The 21,733-nt window shown below is 42.3% G+C and overlaps 1 protein-coding gene across 6 annotated transcripts in view; it reads left to right on the forward strand.

The window, feature by feature from the left end:
- Positions 1–21,733, forward strand: part of LRRC8D (leucine rich repeat containing 8 VRAC subunit D) — a 108,359-nt gene that overhangs the window by 20,489 nt on the left and 66,137 nt on the right. For 4 of the 6 annotated variants that reach the window (XM_081145555.1, XM_081145553.1, XM_081145557.1 and 1 more), the window contains exon 2: positions 1,087–1,231. The gene's annotated coding sequence lies outside the window, so the exon portion shown is untranslated. Of the gene's footprint in view, positions 1–812; positions 842–1,086; positions 1,232–1,658; positions 1,678–21,733 lie in introns of those variants that run through there. The other 2 variants (XM_081145556.1, XM_081145558.1) reach the window with 2 other exon arrangements.

Here is a 21,733-nt window from a genome sequence, read left to right on the forward strand (position 1 = left end):
ACTTCTGCAGATCTGCTGGGAAATGTTTAGACTAATGGGAGATTCGAATGAGATGCCGTCTGGCGCCAAGTAGGAGCTTTATGTCCATCAGTTTCTTTCCACCTCAGTCACAATTTAGCTTTTTTATGTAGAAGAATCATCCTTTATATTCTGTTCTGCATGTTGAGTTTGGAGACGCGAATCACTTCTGGTTGAGCCGTCGGCTTGGTGATAAAGGGAGCCGTCGGTTGGAGACAGCCCTGTGGGTGCCCTGTAACCTGATCAGTGTGCGCAAGGCCAGGCAGGGCACAGCGGGAGCCCTGCGCGCCTGCGGGGCACCCAACCCAGAGCTGGCGCGCTCTGCATGTGGCAGAGGCTTAAACCGACAGGTTAACATAATGGTCGTAAACCCAGAACTTTGGAACTGCCCGTGATCCGTGCACAGAGACAGACTTGTTTTCTGGAAGAATGCACTGCACGAGTGTCTTTTGTGTGACACCGGTCTGTGAGTGTGCGGGGACTGTGAGGGTGAGGATCCCGGGAGGAGAGCCCGGGCGCCCCGAGTCCCCCCCTTCCCGCTTCCCGGCGGCCGTGCGCACCGTCCTGAGTCAGCCTGGCGCAGGACAAGTCATTTCCCATCCTGAAGCCCTCAAGGCGGAGGGGCTGGAGGGGGGACCCTGGGATGTGGCTGTTCACTAACATTTTGCATAAATCCAGCCTCCGCGCCCCGGTGGAGGCTCCGTCCTGTCTTTATACCTTCCCCGGGGCGGTTTGTTTTTTCAGGGGCGGGGGCGGGAGGGCAGGGAAGGAGGCGAGCGGCGGCCGCGCTCGGCGGGAGGAAGCACGTCGCGGGCCGACTTAGGTACATGCGGGGAGGGGAGCGCTCGGCGCGGCTGGAAACGGAAGGGCTGCGGGGCTGCGCGCCCGGCGGGGGCTGGCGAGGCCGCCGGCAGGGGGAGGCCCGGGCCCCGGGGCGCCCCGCGCCCACCGCGGGAAGAGGCGGGGGTTGTGCGGCACGCGGCCCCCTCGGCGCCCTCCCCGCCCGCGCCCCTCCCCGCGCTCTGCCAACACTCGCTCTCGCTCTCTCTCTGCCCTGTTTTCAAACAGGAAGTGCACGGCCGCCTGTAACGTGCCGCCGGGTCCCAGGATGGAGCAGTGAGGTCCCCGTGTCGCCGCGGGTCGCAGCCTGCGGAGCCCCCGAAGCCGAGTCCCCGGAGAGCGCCCTGAGGGAGCAGGGGGCCGCCGGGTCCAGGTGCGTGGGGCCGGGGCGGGGAGCGCGCGGGGGCGCGGGGCTGTCACCGGCCGCGCCCCGAGCGCCGGGGGAGCCGGATCTCCAGCTCCGCGCAGCAGCCCGACTTGCGTGCATTTTCCCGGTTGCGCCCCATGGGCTGCTTTCTTCCCGCCCCCCTCCCCCGCCCCCCAAGGGCTCCTGCCAGACTCTGCGGCCGCGCCGCCGGGTCGGCTGCTGACCGGGGCGGGATCTGCCCGAGCTCCGGAGGCCGGCGCTTCCCGGGCGGGCTGCCCGCGCCCCGAGCCCCGCCGCCCTCGCCCTCCCGCGCCGGCCCCGAGCAGCGGCTCTTTGTTCCGCACTCGTCGGCCTGGGCTCTGGGCTCGTCCTGCGGAGATGCCCCGGGAGGCCCGGCGCTGAGCGCGGGAGCGCAGGGAGGTGGAGTCCGGGGAGCGGGAGGCCGGCTGGAGGTGAGCCGGGGGGTGGCCGGCGAGCCGGAGCCGCGGCGTCCAGGCTCCCAGCTCCGCCTCTTCACCGGCGAAGCGCGGGGGTCCCCGCTCCGTGCCGGCTGCCCTGGGAGAGCCCGGCCGCGGGGACCCGAGGGCGCGGGCGGTGCGGGCGAGGGGCGCAGGCCCCGAGGTGCTGCCCCGGGGTCCCGCCCCTTTGCCTCCAGCTGTGGTTTTCCGAGCCAGGCTCCCGTGCTGAGACAGACGGTGCTTTTTAAGGCAGGAGCCAGGCATCTTTATTCATTACACCCCGTTTTCCCATCCGAGTAAAATCGAGAAGGACTTTCCTGAAATTCTCCAGGTGGGCTCTGATTTCACGCCCCTGCTTGCTCCATCCCAGATGTTCATGGGTGCAGAGCACAGCGCTGGAGGGAACAAGGGTGGGTGTTTTATGCACAGGCCTTTTGGTTCCTTCATTTCCCTGCCAGGTCGGTCCCTTTGCAGAGGAAGCCAGACTGGCCGCGCCCCCGGGGAAAGCCCAGCTCTGCCTCCACCTGTGTTTACCTGGCGGGGCTCTGGGGGGACGCTGGGGAGGTGGGGTGGCCGAGGAGATGATGAGACCACTGTACAGCCTCAGATTAAATGTTTGAGCAGTGGTTACAGCAAGCAGGATCTTCTTACTCTGTTGGAGGAAGGGATGTGAACAGTTAGCTGGTAGGAAGGGAGGTGTGGTTCTGTAAAGGTCTCTGTAGCAGGGAGGGGAGAGGTGATGACTGGACTCCACGCACTTAGCTCCTTCAGCTTCTTGGGCCACCAGGGTTCCTCAGGAAGCAGGTCAGCTGTAACGTTTAGATTCATGATGTCGAATGCAGACCCTACCATGCTGACTTGAAAATTTTATAATAAAATATATTTACAACCTAAATTTTTGCTTTGAAAGAAAAATCTTTTGTAGTCAGGCAGCTTGGTAAAATGTGTACCGTTCCCTTTTTATTTTTAATTTTTTTTTTCTATAAGCAGTATGGAGGTAATTTGAATGATGAGATCCTATTATTCCGATAGTCCTTCAGAACTTTAATCTCTTCTTAAAATGGAGCTGCTTTGAGCGTTTGTGATAATATCAATAATTGGCATAATTGTGTTAGTAGCCAGGATACGCTGTGAGGACTGAGCAATTAATTTCATCTCTTTCTAGATGCATAGACGTGGGCTTCTTAAATTTGAATTTAATCGTAAACTCTCTATGTTTATGCCTCTTTTCTTGCCAAATATATCATGCGATTAAAAGTGAAAACTAGTCATTAAGAGAGACAGACTCTTGAAAGACCTGTATAACCATAGTATTTGGCCTCTGTCTTACACCCAGGGACACACCTGGCCCTCTGGCTCATTAATTTATTTGAGGACTCTCTTCAGTATCTGTCACTCTCCTTCAAGGTAAAATAGAACATCTTTCTAGACCCTCCACACCTGTCTTCTATTTAGGAACAGGATTTACACCTACTTTAGCAGATTTTAATAATAATAACTAAATAGTAACCCAGGAATAATAACAACTAGTCTTTAGATTCTCATTTTGTGTTTACAGAGCACGTTTTCTATAGCTTATGTGTAATGTGTTACTCCTTATAACAGTCTGAAATAGGTGAAATAGGACTCGTTTGCTTCATTTCATGGAGAGGGGAAACTGAGGGTGATAAAATGGGACTTGTCCGTGGTCATCTTAGTAAATGGAGATGCTGGGACTTGAATAAAAGTCTGATTTTTTTTTCAGTTGCCAAAAATCTAATGGCATATTTTAATTTACAGATCTCTTATTTAGGCCTTAGTGAACAGTATCTTTTTGAAGGGTCAGATTAGCATATTTTAACTTTTTATAATAAAAAAAACACCACTACTGGTTAATCCATAGGACAGTTTATGCCCCGGGGGGAAAAATAAGAAATTAATAAATGACGAGTGACACTCCCCACACATGCCCATTGTACGTGTATACCATGCCACACTATACATAGCTTCCCAACTCCAGCCCTAGTACAGGATAGCGCACCAAAAAGCCGATATCACAGGAAGACATGGGCAAACCCATGTACACTTAGAATTGTATATAGTATTAAATATTTTTGTATTGTTCCTGAGCTGAAAAGTTTTATTTTTTTTCCTATCTTTGAAGTGCTTTTAAAGTTAAGGCTCTCTTCATCTAGGGGTTTATGTTGTATTGAAAAGAATATAAGTTAAAATTTGGGGTACACTTTCACTGGACTAGAAAGTGCTGGATAAAATATTTTTCTCTTCAACAATTGGCATATATATACACACACACACACACACACACACACACAGTGATCTGTAATTTTCCCTTTATAAGATTGTGTTAACGCATCAGGAGAAGGAGGTAGGGGAGAAGAAACGTATACTGAGCGATCTTTCTTTTGTAAGTGAGGAATGAAATGATACGTATTTTTTCTTAACACACAACACGCTGCCATTTCTGTCTGTTTTGAACAGTTGCAATGGTTTGTGAACTAACAATGGAAGGGTAACTAGCTTTGATGTTAAATGTCAAGGAAACGTTTATGGCCAAGAGAGGACTAGGAGTGAAGATAAATGTGTCCTAGGATTTTCATCATTCCAAATCCCTCTCCCTTTTTCCTTCATGTTTGTCATAAAATAGAAATTATCCTCAGTTGGAAATTGTAAATGTTAAAGCAGTGGTTCTCAAGCACTATAAAAATCAGAAAGCTTTTATTTAATACTCAAAGATTTCAAAGATTTTGACTTGTTTAGGGTTTTGCTTCTTATTTCTGATGATTGCTAATATTCAATGCCAAGGTAACTATTTAATATCACTCAACTGAATATATATTATAAATAAGGACCCCAGCATCTTCCTGTGTTTGTAAAATAGTAGTACATGTATGTATGAGACTAATTCAGTCTACAGACCTCTGCCAGGACCCTGAAGCCCTCAGGTTCGAAGTTAGGGCCAACGTAAAACAACTGCTCCACGCTGAAAATACCGAAGTGGTGATGGGAAATGGGCTATGTGTTAGCCATCAGGTTAGAAAGAGTCTCAGGTGGAATGTCCCCTCTTTGTTGCACATTAAATACATGATGTGTAAAATCCTGACTTTGGATCTGCTCTGGTTTCCAGGTTAATTGTTTTTCAGGGTCACCTTGGAGGTCTTGCAGTTACTCAGTCATGGGAACTGCATTTCTTTGAAGAGCACTTTCCCTACAGCACTTCTATACACATCCCTTCCTTATGTTTGTAGAGTCAGGGTGCTGACACCATTTGCAGAATCACCACTGTCACAGCTGCCACCAACAGCAGCCTTACATTCATTTTCCAGAAGCTAAAAGAGGCTTCCCAACCATAACCTTTTCAATTTTCAATATCTATAGGGAAGGAGAGAGATTATATATTCCTGTTCTGTAGTGGAAAACTGACATGTAAGTTCGTAATGAATCAGTCCCTGGTTTCCAGGCCTGTTGCTGTGGCTCGGGTATTATGTTTAATGTGAGGTAGGCAGGGCACCAAAATCTATTCGGGTTATGAATGATGTTCTTTTTTCCTGGTTAAAAAAAAAAAATCACTTCCTACTTATTGAGCACATTGTATGTGCTAGACAGTTTGCATGGGTTATGTCTGATCCTTCTGGTGTTGTGCAGGGTAGGTGGTATCCCTGTTTTATGGGTGATGAAACTAAGGCAGGCAGAGATTGTAACTTTTTTCATGGTTGTCTTTTCAAGTCCCATGGACTTGGATCCATGTTGGTCAGTCCCCACACTAATAAAACATTCCCCGCGTTACGTCTGCTTCTCTTTCTGTCCTTAAGCTCAACTATAAAGAGAAATAGTAACATTTTGTTCAGTCTTGCCTACCTATTTCCGCAAAGGTTCAGTTAAAACCACAGACAATATGTAGACTTGAGGAATAGAGACATAGAGCCAACCTTTTAATATATGTTTTTGGCTTCTGTGCAGTATGTATTTGCTTCTTAAGGAGCCTAGGTACATTAAATCTATTGGTGAGTTTCTTCAGGCAGTATTGTCCACAGCAGTATTGATGGATCTTAGGAGTTGGCACATTGATTGTACCAGGAACCGTGCAGGTGGTTGTCAGGTTTATGTCTCCATGTGAGTACTATGGATAACTGCTTTTTTTATTAACAATTTTTCTGATTTTAACCAATTTCATAGATGTTATTTGTACCTCATAGTTTAATTTTGCCCCTTTCTGATTATAAGTAAGGTTGAGCATCTCTTCATTTACTTAATTTTCCTTTTTCTGTGAATTGCGGCCCCTGCCTTTTTCTTGTTAGAAGTTCCTTAAAAGAATTCTTGTGGAATTCCCTGTATATTCTGGAAATTAATCTCTTGTTGCCTTTCGATATCGTGGATATTTTCTCCTAGTATGTGACTTGCCTCTTAACTTTGCCTATGGTACATTTCATTAACTAACAACAGCAAATCTTTAATTTTAATGTAGTTGAACCCACCAATTTTAATATTGCAGCCTATACATTTTGAATTATTTAAGAAATCCTTTTCTATTCTGGGCTCACAATATAGTCTCTCCTCACTGCATTAGCTTTATATGTTTACTACTCGTATTTGGGTTTTTAAAACTACTTGGAATATAAGCTATGAGGTATAAATCCATTTTTATTTTTATTAAACTGGTCATATAGTGAGCCAGTTTCCCCACCACTATTTACCAAATAATCCATTCTTCACAGGTTTTTGGTGCTACCCATAGCATATAAATTCACATTTAAACAGATCTGTTTCTGAGATCTCTAGTTTATTCATGTGGCTAATTTGTGTATTCCTGGGTCATTGGGATACTTTTTAAATCACTGTGGCTTGAAATATGTCTTAATCTTGTTAAACGTACATTATTATATTACTTGCTTTTATTAGCATGAGTGATATCAACTTAAAAGTTCAAAAATATTTTAGATTATTTTAGGTAGATTTCTTGCCCTTGTTTGCTTCTGTGTTAACTCTTTACATCTGCAAACATATTTTCTAGAAATGTGTTTACTTCTCTGGGAACATTCTTTAATTTATTTAGTAACAATTTAATTTAATTTTAACATTCCTAATATTACATTTCCTTCTCGGTTTTATTTATTATTATTACTACTACTACTTTAGCAATTATGGCTGCCTTTCACCCTGGGTCATCTGCGTGGCCCGGTGGGTGTCTCACTTCAAAGGCTTTTCTTTCTTCGTCAGTTCTCTGCATGTGCTTACCGAGCTGGGATGTGCCTTCCTGGTATGGCTTTTGAATGAATGTTTTATGAGATGCGATGCCGTAATACATGGCTGAACCCTCTTGAAAGCCTATTAATTATAGATGTCTCTTTATTAATGGGAAAACATTGCCCGTTTCAGGTTGGATTCTCCAAGTTTACTTTTCTCCACTCTGTGCTCAGTTCACTGGGTCTCATTCCTCCTCCAGTTTCCAGTTTATGTCACACTGAATGCTGGCTGGGACACCTTATTTGATAAGCGGACATTTACATCCCCATGCAGAATATAGTGCACTTTTTACTTAGTTTATGAAATGGGATGAAACCATGCTATATATAACATGGCTTATTATTATAAATAAATTTGAAATTATTGTGGGGGACAAATTGTGGTCTCAAAATAGATACTGCATGATATGGTTCACCTAAAGCCAAAGATGGGACCCTGAGCCACAAGTTCCAGCATTATATTGGTGATAGGCTGGATTTTATTTTTCTTTCGTTTGAAGTTCTTAAGGTGCTTTGTGGATATAAGAGGTTTGCAGTATAACTGCTAAAATTTACTAAGCTTGCACAAAGTCTGATAAAATGGTAAGGTAGAATGTTCTAGAGTCCAAAACTTATTTAGACGGATAAGAGCAATGTCCTTGGGCTGTTGGAATTGTTCCCCTATTGTGTATTAAACGGGACTTATTAGGTATTCACCTGAGTTTGAATGTAACAGCCCCAGCTACTGACCCGACTGAACTTACATACTCAGGAGAGGACTTCATGGGGCGGATGTTTTCCATTTCTCATTCAAGTTGCTCTGTGCTCACCTTGCAGCTGTCAGATCCACCTGTCTTACCAGCCTTCTCTCTTATTCAATTATTCTGATATAATTGACAGCCAAGCTACTTCATCCGTTCAGTAGACGTTTGCTGAGCTCTAAACTTAAATCCTAGTTCCCTTATCTATCTTCCTCCTACCTGCTGTGTACCAGTCATTGTGCTAAGTGCTGAAGATACAATGTGTCTGTGACACAGTGCCTGACCTCAGAAGATAGACACATAAATCATTAACTGGATCTTAGAATGTGAGGCACTTTACAGCAATACATTGTGGTAAATAGTAATGGAGAGTGGGGTACAAAGGAGGGAGTGGTTTGTTTTCTCGTTAGCAAGGAAATAATTCATATAGGAGGGGATTTTGGTGCTGAATATTGAAGGGATAGGGTAGGATTATTTACTGGGCTTAATAGAAGGGGGAGAAAAAAAACAGAAGAAACAGCCCAGGTTCAGAGCCCAGAGTCGCTCAGTGTGTGAGGAACACAGAGTGTGAGTCACCGGAGCAGAGATCATGGTGCAGGGGGCAGGAAAGGCTGGAGGTGACTCTTGGTGCAGATTCGTGGTCCAGCTTATCTCGGCCCACACACGCTACTTCTGGCAGTATGGGCTTTCCTGAGAGAATTGTGGAACCATCAAAGGTGAAATGAATGCTCAAGTTACTAGTAGCCCTAAGATAATGTGACAAGGAATCGAGGAGAAGTCCTGTGGCTATTCAGATACTCCAGGTAGAAACAGAGAAGCCTGGAACTAAGGCAACGGTGGTGAGAATTATGTAGGAGAAAGAATTACTGATTTGATGGGAAGTGGGAGGGGAGGAAGAAGAAAGACGACTCTCGATGTCGCTGGTTGGCAAGACCCACTGGGTGAGGTGCCAGTAGTCAGGGTGGAAAGCCTGAGAGGGGCCAGCGTGGAGTGAGAATAGTGAGTTCAGCTTGAAGCACAGTTGGGGTGCCCATGTGGTCTTCAGCCCGCCTGGAGAGGCCTAGGCCCCAGGAGAGAAGTCGGGGCTGGAGACGGGTTGGGAAGTGACAGGACAGACGGTCGGTTGTAGCCATGAACGTAGTTGAGGTCCACCGGCGATGGCCAGAGGATCACATTCTGAGCAGACAAAACAAGAGGAAAGAGAATGAGGGTCAGGGAAACCCACAAACAAAAAAGGTAGTAAGAGCGAGTACCACGATGGGCTTTTTTGTTTGTCTGTTTCCGTGTTTTCTTTTGTTTCCTTATATTTTGGTTGGGAATACGGGGTGACTAAAGGTAGAAGAGAGAATGACCGATGGAGTAAGGCTCCAGGAAAGATGGGGCGGCCAAGGCCTGCAGTGCAAGGTGCCCAAAGGCGTTGTCTTGGGAGACAGGGACATTCGTTCCTTTGGGACAGGAGAGGGCACGGTGGAGACCTACGATGGTAGACGAGTGTGACGTGGACAGGGAGGAAGTGGGGGGGCTCGTTCTTGATGGCTTGTGTTTTCTCAAAGTGGGAGCAGATGAAATCTGCCGAGAGTGAGGCCTGGAGAAGACGTTGGAAAGTTAGTAACAATTAACTTGGAAAAAGGAGCTCATTGGTTTAGGATGAGTAATAGTCATATGTCATTGAGGGGGCCCAGTTGGGGTTTTTGTCACTGGGGATTAGGTGCTGGTGGTTTGTTTTGTTTTGTTTTGTTTTCTGGCTGATAGAGTAAGATGAGTACCATAAATGACCTTTTAAAATAAAACACATAGGCCTTGCCTGAAATGTTAAGAAGGTGATTAAGGAAGCTTAAGGGTGTTGGGGGGGGGGAGTAGGACAAAAGGAGAAATAGGTTGAGCACTAGGAAACTCGAGTTCTAGTCTTAGTTCTTCCATTAATGGAGCATGGCCTCGGGGGAGTCAACTAGTATCTCTCGGCCTCAGTTTCCTCATCTTTCAGTGGAGGAAGTTACACTTAATGTCTTCTCAAGTCTCTTGTAACTCCCAGAACTTCTCTGAGACTCGTACATCAGTAGGCAAATTTCAGTGGACAGAAGAATGAGTGGTTAGATTCCTGTCATTTATCATTCATGAGTTCTTCTGAGAGCAACTGGAATGCCCGTGCCTTTAGGAGTTGACAACAGGAGAGCAGAACAGCTGCCGGTTGACCACACCCCAGTGTTCACTCCTCGGCTGCCCCTGGCACTGGAGAGAGGGCACGTCAGAAAGGGGGGACGGGAGCCCGGGGCTGTGATGGGAGCTGTGCAAGGCAGACAGGATGGGCTTGCTGTGTGCCCTGGCTCCCTGAGACATCAGCGAGTCATTTTATACAGGTGGTGGTGATGGTCTTCGCCTTCATCATCTATGTTGTTTCTTTCCCTGTATGATTGCATTTTATTTTCACTGGGTTTATTTCTCCCTCTTGGTGGCATTGCAGAAGAGAATTCAGCACAGTTGGAGAAGTTTTTTCACCTCCCATCTCCTTCCCTACACCTGGATTTTCTTTGTCTATAGAAACCAAAAGCTGAAGCATTTCATCGCTCTTCTCAGTTGGGTATGTGCTTCCCCCAGAAGGTTTACTTTTCAAAGCCATTTAACTGTCCGCCTTCTATTAAGAACAGGAATGACGTCTTAAAGCCCTAGAGGTGTGGCTGGATTTGAAGGTGAATCCAGGTCACGCGAGTGGCTCCAGGGATTGCTGTAATAACTTAACAAGCCCAAACAGGTGACGGGACACTCTTTTCAAAATTAAGCTTTTCACCTTTCTCAGATGCTGTTACGTATTTGAGAGAAATTTGGCCATTTATTTTTTTTCTCCTTAAGCCATTACACGACTTAATGCTTGGAAAGCTCTTCCCAGGAAGAAACAGGGTGTAACAGTTTGAGTGAGACATTTAAAAAAAATGTACCCTTTTAGCTAAAGTCTGAGAATACTCATCTCTCTCCACCCCACTTCTGTAGTTTCTTTCTGAAAGTCTTAATTTCTCCACATAATTAAATATTCTTCAAAGTGAAACATAGTTAAAAAGTTAAAGCCATTTAAACTGTAACATTAAAACATAGTCTAAAAATGTGTTCTTCCATTTCCTGAGAAACAACAGGAAGGATTTGCTTTCTCAAAATAAACTAAATAGCCTGACTGTGGAGATCAAAGATTCCTGCATCATCTCAAAATGGGAAATTTTCAGTCATTTTTTTCTAACCTCAGAAAATCAAATGTAATGCTGTTAGAAACAAACAAACGAAGAAAAAACACGAGGAACCAGGATATGTATGTACATTTTAGAAACATACCTTTAGCGTATGTGAAATCGTCTGAGCCTAAATATCGACTGTCTGATATGTCCAGGAGAGGCCATTTCCAAGGGGTATTTGATTAGTATGGGCATGCTAGACATGCAGCAATGGAACATATTCTTCCTGGGTGTTAAATTTTGGAAGAAAGAGGAAGACCATATAGCAGTTAAACGTGAACTTGCTAGATCAGTAAATTATTTTATAGCTTTGCTAGTAAGAAAAGTTTAGCAGCTCTTATTGAACGTTGAGCTCTGTACATTCAAGAAGGAATCGGCTACAGTAATTTTATTTAATGTATACCTATATTCATGCATACACATACATTCCCAGATAGGAATAAAGACATTTGTTAATATTTCTCTGCTTCCAGAAACAAGGAGTGAGAGCCCCTTTTAAAGAGAGGTAATCGATTGTGTTATAGCTGGCAGATTTGTTTGTGATACACAGACAAAAAAGATTAGGGAGAAATATGTGTTAAGTATTGATCTGTTCATTTGTGGCCTCAAATGATATACAATTCTATATATACATTTTGAAATATTGGACATTGTTTATATATATTGGGAAAATTATATGTACATTGAGAAATTTATAGACTCTCATCAGACTAGTTTTTTACTGACCCTGTCTTTTTAAAAAGGTAGAAAAACAGATCTCAAAGCAGCTTACAGCTCATGATCTCAGTTTCTCCCTTTATTTTTAACCTCTCTCTTTATATTTACAGTGGTTCTCTTGAAGACAACTAAAAAATATTCTCTGACAGTCTACATCTTTGAATTGCTGTATTTAGATGATTCACATTTCAATTGATTATTGATATGGTTGAGCCGGTATTTCCATGTTTGTAACTGTTTTCTATTTGCTGTATTTGCTCTTTATTTTTTCCCTTTTTAGAAATTTCTGCCTTCTGTGGGTTTCAGTGAACATTTTATATAATTCCATTTTATCTCCTCTTTTAGCCTATCAAGTTACATTTCCTTCACAAAATTTTTAGTGGTTACCCTAAAAATACCCAAACAAAGACGTATCTGTGTGTGTAAGCATAGAAAAAAAATTGGAAGGGTATAAACCACGATATTAAGAGTAGTTATCTTTGGGTGGTAAGATTATACATGACTTTTACTTGCTTTTTTATATTTTTCTGTATTTATTTTTTTAGTAACAACCCGGTATTTCTTTTATAATCAGAAACAGCAAGGCTCTTTTCATTTTGAAGAGAAAGGAAGAGTTAAAACAAACTGAGACTCTCCCATGGTTCTACAAATTATACCGTCTCTGTTTCCAGCTTGCGATAAGCTCCTTGTACCACGACCACCAGCTAGCGCTCCTCTGGTGGGAAGAAGGAACCGCGTTCGCTGCCCCTTGCCTCGCACTGGGAAGGTTGTCAGCCCCTGTCCTGTCCCTTCTCTGCCTGCACAGTGAGAGTGAACCATGCAACTGACTTAGGCTTCCACTTAAGACGGAGTTAACGAAACCCCTCTGTTGCTGCATAATTAAGATCTTGTCTATGTAGAATGTCTTTATGCCTTTTAACTGTTTTTCGGGAAACGAGCGCACTAAGAACACTTGAACACTAGTTTAAAGTATAGCTTTTCACACAAAACGTTTAACAGCTCTTTGGTTTGCTGGTTATGAAACCTGCTCATTTTGGGCGGTGTTAGGGGGACTGTCTATGGTAATAAGTGAAGAGATTGTAACTAAATTGAGGCTGTTGATCCGTCTGGAGTTCAGGAAACTCGGTTCCCCTTGTGAAATAATAGAGAAAATTACCATTACTGTTCTTTTGATGTTGATTGTGAATTTGCTGTTGATCTTCTGAATTTATTTCTGATTTCATGTAAACAGTCCAATTTAAGGTTTAAGAAAGTGCAGACAGGTGAAATGTCTATTTTTAAAAATGGTTTTATTACCAACTCATCTGTCTGATGTTTTTAAGAAAGTCATAAATTTTATAAAATACCATAGTTTGTTAGCCTGTAAAATTGGGACAGTTCTCTTCTGCCACTTACCTACTAGAAAAGTATTTTTTTCTCTACTTCCAGGTGAAAAAATTGTCTGTCTCCATTTCAATATATCTTATTATTAAAGCCAGGAAACATCATTTAGAACAAGAAATGAAGTAGTAGTCATATTGTTTGAAGTTAATAGAATTAAGCATTTTGCTATAAGCAAAAACAATTAGAAAAAAATGAGATAAGTGTAAAAAAAAGAATTCGTTCACAATACATTGATTATTGAAATGGTTTTACCATATACACAAATTTTGAAGGGAATGCAAAAATATAAACAAATTTGATAAATTTTCTTTATAATATTTTAATATTAGGTATTTTACAAGAGGTAGAGAGAGCAGAAATCAAGTTTCTGGGGTAGTTAAGTTTATTTATTTTATTTTATTTTTAAATATATCTTTATTGATTTCAGAGAGAGGAAAGGAGAGGCAGAGAGAGAGGTAGAAACATCAATGATGAGAGAGTCATTGATGGAGCCCACAACCCGGGCATGTGCCCTGACCAGGAATCGAACCCTGATCGCCTGGATCCTAGGTCGATGCTCAACCGCTGAGCCACGCCCGGCTGGGCAGGAGTAGTTAAGTTTAAAATGTTAAAGGATGTATATGTAGTATAAGTTATATTAGTAGACTAGAAGGTGTGGGGAGTAAGGGTAATTTGACTTTTTTTTTTTTTTTTTTTACTACTATTTGAATGAGAGACTTAATACATGAAAATAATAGCAAAGAAACAATGATGAAAATACTATGGGTTTGTTACTGTGTTAGCCCATTCATCTAAGCATTACCTGTGTTGGCCTTGATGCCTTTGACTTGCTGCCATTGGTCCCTCACTCTGGTTTTAACTTGTCAAAGTCTACATTATAGCTTTCTGTCAGCCTTTTTGCTCCTCCTGTGAAAATTACTTAAGTGAGAAATGATTTGAGGGGTAAGGACTGTGAATAGAGGAAAGAAATAATCCTGTCATTATTTTAAATACAGGGAAAAAGGATTATCTGCAACCCTGAGATTTTGCCCCTAAAGAAATGATAGTGTAATAGGTTATCTTTGCTTTATAAATGTAAACCATAATGCTTTAATAACTACTCTTAGGAAAAGGTCTGTAGCTACTAATTTCAATCTGCCTTTTCTTTTCATTTCATGATGCTTCCTCTATGTGTTTCTGGAATCATTTACTCTCTGAAAGAAGTAATGAGCTTGTGATCAGTTCAGTGGGAGAGCTGGATGTTAGAGTGGTGCACTAACAAAGAGGCTGAGTCCCATTGTGTGCTTTCAGGAGGTTGATTGTAAACAGTGAAGTGAAAATTTTAAAATTGCAAAAATGATTTTGGCAGTACCTTGTAAAAATACTGAGCATTAAAATATTTATGTAATTGTCAAATGAATGTACATTTTATAAATACATATAAAATATATAATATATGAAATATTTTATATATTTGCTAGGGTAAATTTTCCTGCCTTTTAGTGTTTAATTCTAGATGAGTAAATCATATATTTTAGGGGGCAGTAAATAGTAAGGCCAAAAAGCAACATATTTACAATAGTCTTAAAATACTATTTACCAAATAGTATTCCCACTTTATGGATGAAACCCAAAGGCAAGTAGTTAAAGTTGAAGGCCACATATCAGATGAGCTTTTCATTCCTAAGTAAGCTTTCATGAGTGCTGGGAAAGAAAGCTAACAAATCTACTTAAGGCAGGCTTTTATCTAAACCATTTCAAGATAAAGGAAATGTACAGTTCAAACTTTTCTGGAGGAAATAAAAACCTCTGCACTCTCTGATGTCTTTCAGATCAATAATATTTTCAACTAAATGTTTTATGCTAAAACTTAGAGCAACTCTGACGCCTCTCTTAAGGGAAATATATATATATATGTATATATATATATATATATGTATATATCTCATCCTCTATGAAATAACTAGCCAAAGACAGGCCCATCTTCTCGGTAGTAAATTGACTAAGTCCAAGGCTCTTTACCTTATAAGTCCTGTTTTTAAAAATACATGTATAGGATTTTTTGAGATTTTCCTTGAACTTTTTCTAACATGTTCCATTCCTTCTTTTAGTTGATGATAGGAGCTTTAGCAGGAAGCCTCATTTGCTGCCGATGTGATGATCTCCTGGGATAAAGGCAGTGGGTGTTGCAGGGAGACAGACTTCAGAGCCATGCAGACGGGACGGAAACACCAGCACCGTCCAGGGCCCAGCACTAAAGGCATCTTGGAGAGGCTCTCCATCCTTGGCCAAGGGTTTAGAGAGACTAGAGATCTCCCATGGGAGGTGGGCCAGAGATGCTCTCTGAGGTTGCCAAGTATGTCTATACCATTCAGTCACAGGCTTTGTGCTAGAAAAACTCATATTCAAATACCCACCCTGCCGTCTACTAGCTGTGTCTGGTCCTAGGAAAATAAGCTGAATCCTCTAAGCCTCAGGTTGCTCATCTTTAAAATGAAGATAAAATGATGTGAGGCTTATCGTGGGAATTTAATGCATGTAAAGCACTCGGCTTATTTCTTAGTGGTTCTGTAGCTTTTCACCTTATGACCCCCCTTTTTTATCCTGCCCTCCGTTTCATTCTCTTAGAGCCTTTATTTTCTATCCTTTTATTGTTGTCTTTACTACGTGTGCCTTGGGGCCTTCCGGTGGTGCCCAGGGACACCCTGAGCTCCTCAGGTAGCCTTACTGTTCCTGTGTGATACTGAGCAGCCATCGATCCTCTGTGTCCTGTGGATTTGGCGCAGGGGCTGCCCTGAAGACCTTGATGTTGCTACTTCAGCTTTCCCGTCGGCTTTTACTTCCTGCTTCGTAGTTGATGGTCGTGAAAACACTACATGGGAGTTGGACATGAGGCAAATGCTCTTATACAAAGGGTTATGGATGTAGAGATCTGTCGGTAGCATCCCTCTACTTAAGTTTCTGTTTTCGAGCTGGGCTCCTATTTGCAAACCCTGTGTTGAGAGAGAGCGGAATACTGTTAGGACCAGAAAGCATTCTTTTTGACAGGCACATTTAGCATAACTTTGGGGAATTGCTGAAGGTACTACAGGGGCAACATTAATTAATACTTCCTTCATTACACGCTATTTGAAGACCCACTCGCTTGACAGAATGATGGTGTCACTTAAAAATGTGAGGGAATCTCATTTGCCCATACCTCGTGACTTAAAGAGATCTGCTTATACCATTAAACAAATCCAGATTGTTGAAGCAGGAAGGAATCTTTGGGGCCACTCAATTCAATGATTTTCGTTTATAAATAATGAAATGGAGAATCAGAAAGGTGAAGTAACTTGCTCTATGAAGCATAACTCTTCATATTTTAAAAAAAGGCAAATCAGGGAGACACGGCCCCTAACATTGTAGTTCCTTCCTTCATTCCAACGCAGCACCATGACTCCAGCCTCGACACAGGAGGCATTTCTTGTGGCTCAAAGATGGTCTCTTCCCTGTGAGCCCTAATGGCTTACTAAGGCATTGATGAAAAACTGTGTCGGATTCTTTCTTTTGTCCATGTTTGATGGTTGTAGGAAATCCTTGTTTTATTTGATTGCTCTTGCCCAGGAATAATCTAAATAGGCAAATATCGGGGCAGTTTAGTTCTGTGTTTAACAGTGTTTTGACCTCTCTCTCCAAGCCAGGAACTTTTATGTTTTTAAGTGGTTTACCTGAGTTAACTTTAGGAGACAGATATAATTATACCCATTTGTCAGATCAGAACACTGAGACTTATAGGGCTTAAGCAACTTGTTCCAGGTTATCCAGCTTGTAAGCTGGAACTAGATCCCAGTTTTCCAGACCCCGTGTTTGTAGTCGCTGCCCTTACGGCCTGTGTAATGGAGAACAGAGCGTAAGAGTTAAAGATCTTGTGGCAAATGATTCAGAGAAGATCATCTGGTCTAGCCCCTTGGCTTCTGGCAGATGAGGTGTTTATTTCTGTAACTTCATACAATATGTATTGAAAGCCTTGTTTTTATTTTTATTTTTGTTTTGCTATTTTAAAGTAAAAATGATCATTTAGATTTTTGCTATTATAAAAGCAATAAATTCACATTTAAAGAAAATGTGCAATATAGAAAAAAGGAGAAAATTAAAATAACCTTTATATTTATAGTTCTATAGTCAGAGGATTTGCCCAATCTCTGCTGTATCACTTACTAGCTGACTTTGGGCAAATTTTAGAGCCGCCATATGTAAAACAAGAACATAGTGGCTTTTTCATACGGTTGGTCTGAGGCTTAAGTGGTTCTCATTTATGAAGCATTAGGAGCAGTGCCTAGCACATACAGTAGTAAGTATAACACAATTGTTGATTAAACAAAATAAATGCTCACCCATATACATAGTCTGACTGTGTGTGGCCCCTGGAGGAAGAGGCAGAGGCAGATCCAGAGTGAACATGGTGCAGTTCTGTGAGTGGGTAATGGGCCAAGCTGTGTGGAAACAGGGGAGGGAGGCTCTGGGGCCCTCGGCTTCCATTTGCCTCCATAGTAATCCCAATAACCTGGAGTATTAATAAAATTCTTCTGCCTCTCACTTTCAAGATATTTAACATGATTGTGATTCTCCTTTTTCCACTTCTTGCTTTTAGGGAGCCCACAGGGAGCAAGCCCATTTGAAAGTTTTCTGCCGTAGGCCGGGCCAGACGCAGATTTCATGTGATGTTTTCTGTGGTCTGCATTAGTTTAGTTCTTCCTTTGTTTTCTTGTGCTTTGGTGTGAAGAAGATGCCCTGTGCGTAAAGCTTTGGTCTTTCATGTATAATGCATTCTTAAACTAATTCCAGTTGCTCTGACCCTTTGAGATTTTAAAATTGCTTTGTTCCAGTGTTTAAGCATTTTTGACATATTAAAAATGTTCATGAGGGGGTGGGTGGTGGGAATATTTTCCCAGAGTTGGTTGTTCTTAGAAAATTGTGAAATTTTCACGGAGAGGTTTAATGTGGAGTTAAATCCTGCCAGGTGCACTGGTCACTTGAACTTGAGTTCCCATTTCTTTTGATATTTAAATCCTTGTTTCTGAGGCATAAAATGTAGAGCTGCAGCCTCTTAAACCTGAGTGCCTTCTTGGAGCTGTTGCCCATTGTCCCATCAAAGAAAGGTCTTAAGTAGCTCTTGGGTTTGCCTGGAAGCACCATGTCAGTTAGTAAGGATCAAAAGACTTGTCTGAGGAGCCTGGAGGCCGGGGCGCTCTGGGATTTTGACCAAAAATAAAAAACAAAAAAGAAGAAGAAAAAAATTGTCTGTTCTCTGATTTTTGTCTTTGACCCAAGACTTTCCAAAAAGGACACAGACTTGTTTTGAATATTGCCGCCTGTGGGTGTGAGTGATTATGCAAGTCAGTAGTATTTTTGTTTGTTTTTAAAAAAATGATGCATAAGAGATGCAGAGGTATGAAATTGCAAGAAAAACAAAAATACTTTTTCAAACAATTGTACAACGCAGTCTTTGAATGCAGGCGGTCCTCAGGTTTCAAGGATCTGCAGTTCTTCATCTTGTGAGCGAGACCATCCACCAGGTACCACTGGGGCATTTTCCGTAATGTATCCTTCTCATTTAACTCCCACCACAGTGAATTGCCACGTTGTCTCAATTCTATCTTAAACTTAAATTCTCAAATTGTATCTGATCTCTCTTGAAACTCTCCTGTCTGCTTCTCTAGTACGCAGCTCCAGTGTGGCCCCCTCATGTCTAAAGCTGCCTCCAGCTCTCCTCCCTGCCTCTGCCCTCCAGTGCTCTCTACACACTGAAGCCTAGGGTGTTTTACGGAACAAAACTCACTATGTCAGGACTGACAAAAATTCCTCTAGTGACTTTCCATTGCCCTCAGAACTCCTTCATAAGGAGTTAAAAGCCAGGCTCCTTAAGAAGACTTCAGGACCTTGCAAGAGGAAGTCCCTCCCTCCATCTCCAGTCTACATCCAGTGCCCCACCTTTCCCCACACTGTACTAAGACACACACTTCATTTACAGCCTCATAGAACTTCTTTCTGTTCCTCTAATCTGCTGTTTTCCTGACACCAAGCCTTCAGGGCGTGTCTGAGGCCTACAACTCTACCCCTCTGTTGCTTCACTTTTGTCTGGTTAGCTCCTTTGTCTTCTTTTTTGTCTTAAGTGTCATAATCCTTCAAGAAGGCCTCTCCAATTCCTAAACTAAACCCCCCTGCTCTTTGTTTCTGTTTGTTTCCTTGGACCTCCCCCATATTTCACTCATTACATTTACTTGTCTTTTCTAATAGACTCCAAGCCCCATGAGGTCATAGACATGTCTGCCTTGTTCCCCACTCTGTCCTAGTGCCTAGCACACAGTAGGATCGCAAATGTATTTTGAATGAATGAACATCTTCCAAATAACTCCCATATTATTACTTATAGTAGTGCTTATCCAATAGCCATACATGCACTTCTTTAAGTTTTCAGCAAACTCCCTTTGTTAAAATAAGTTAGTTTTTCCTAATCATACTAAATATGTACAAACATGAAATAATATGTGAAAGGTTAGAGTCAGTGGTATGCGGGCAGGCTGAATAGCCATCTCAGATGGTGGATAAAGGAAAATTGAATTTACTTAAGAAAAAGGGGATTGGGGATGGGAATATCCAAAGGGAAGGGCTACACAGCACCGAGCCAAGGGGATATTGAGTTAATGATGGCAGCCTCCAAGAGTTGTAGTCCCATCCTTATATGCATTCACTGGCGAGAAGCTCTTGTCATCAGTGGGGCTTGGGGCTTGGTTGGTGGGCTTAGAATGCAGATATGCGATCAGGTGCTTTTGGACAGTTTTAATTCCCTATGTTGTTTGATTCCTGGTCTTTGTTCTGTGGTGGGAAACTTACAAATGGCAATTAAGGATTATATTTCCTTATAGTCCTAACAAGATGCTTATTGTTCTGCAACTGTTAAAACCTTTGAAAAATCACAAATAAATGCAAACAATATTTAAAAACCATTACATCTAAATAAATAATTACAATTGTTATCAGTGGGAAGCACTCCCTATCCCCACTACTGCTGGGGGGAAGTAGGCTTCTTGTGATGTCATGAGAAAAGGAATTTTCTGAGATTTGTACAGGTGGATGAGATATTGTGGAAAGCTTTATTTTTGTGGAATTAAACCCTGGAGTTTCCAAGGTCCTATTTCCCTTCGTCCAGCCAAGGAAGAAGTCCAGCTATGTCTTTAGTAGGGCTAGGATTAAAGCCCTTGGCCTGAGTTTCCATTCCATGTTGGGACACAGTCCAGTCCAGCATCAGTCTAGCTTAGTTTGTGTTTCCAGCTCCAGTCCATCAGTCCATTATTCCATTGCATGTGGCATCTGCAGGGCCACACGTCTGTGGAGGGAACATGGGCGAATGCAAGAGCGCCATGAGAGCCAAGAGCCAAGAAAGCAGGACTCCTTTGTCTTGGGAATTATGTATTCCCACATTTTCACGGGCTTGCAGTGGCTCTGCCCCCTCCGGCCAAGGATCTCTGTTCCCAGGTTTGATTGACAGGCACCTTCCCTACGTCACCCCATTCTGCACATGCGTCCATCTCCCCTTTGTCCAGTCCTTCCCCTGGTGATCTGCAGGGAATGGACCAGTGGTTCCCTGAGGAGTGTAAAGTTGGAGCTTCCTGGTGAAGCTGCCCAAATGACATGCCTATAATGTCTGGCCTTTTGTTCCTTTCCTATTACTAATAATGAGCTAGTTACAATGGTATCACTATGATGAATGAATGTTCTTTTGCTGAAACTAAATCACCTATGTTGATCTTTTTAATTTTTATTTATTTAATTTTTTAAAATATGTCTGTTGATTTCAGAGAGAGGAAGGGAGAGGGGGAGAGAGAGATAGAAACATCAATGATGAGAGTCATTGGGGATCGAGCCCGCAGCCCGGGCATGTGCCCTGACCGGGAATTGAACCTTGACCGTTGGATCCTAGGTCGATGCTCAACCACTGAGCCACGCCCGGCCAGGCTATGTTGATTTTTTTAAACATACAAAGTTGTTGCCTTGGGTCCTAATATATACTTAATGCATATGAGTCTTTTGATTTGGATAATAGTAATGCAAAAAATACTTGTTTGCAATAAACATGTTATTGAGAAGCACATTATGGACTTGAAGACTTTGCTTGCTGTCTCAGGACCATCAGACCAGAACTCTACCAGTCATTGAATTACAGTTTTAATGATTTCTAATTTTGTTGCTAATGCTGTAAATGTCTTTCTTGTACATTCAAAGATAAGTTAGCATTCTAGAGTTACTGAAGTCAACATCAAACATATATCTAATTCAACTATTACTATAATCAGAAACAGGAATGTAATGTTTGTTAGTTTTAGTTATTACAGATGTGGAAAATTTTTAAAGTTTCAGCATGCAGCTAAGTGTCAGATTGCTGAAAGAAATAAGTTGATAATAGAAATCACTCATTCACATTATTTTGAAAACATGAACTTAATAACTTTTTCTTCTCATTGCCTCCTCTTTGTAACTTTTGAGCCACTAAAATAAAACCTCTTTCTGTACTCCCTCCATGCCATTATGAAGATATTATTATGAATGCCTTACTGCTATTTGACTATATTGGTGTGACTATATTGATTTTTATATCAAGTTTGCCAGTGTCCTTTCCTTATTGGCTGTTAGCAGTTAATATATTACAGTAATTAATATATTACTGCCTGTCATTCCATGGTGTCATGAAATCAAAGTCTTACTTGATAAGTGTTTTAAATGGACCTTTATC

Source organism: Miniopterus schreibersii, assembly GCF_964146895.1.
Source record: "Miniopterus schreibersii genome assembly, chromosome: 8".
Taxonomy (NCBI): Eukaryota; Metazoa; Chordata; class Mammalia; order Chiroptera; family Miniopteridae; genus Miniopterus; species Miniopterus schreibersii.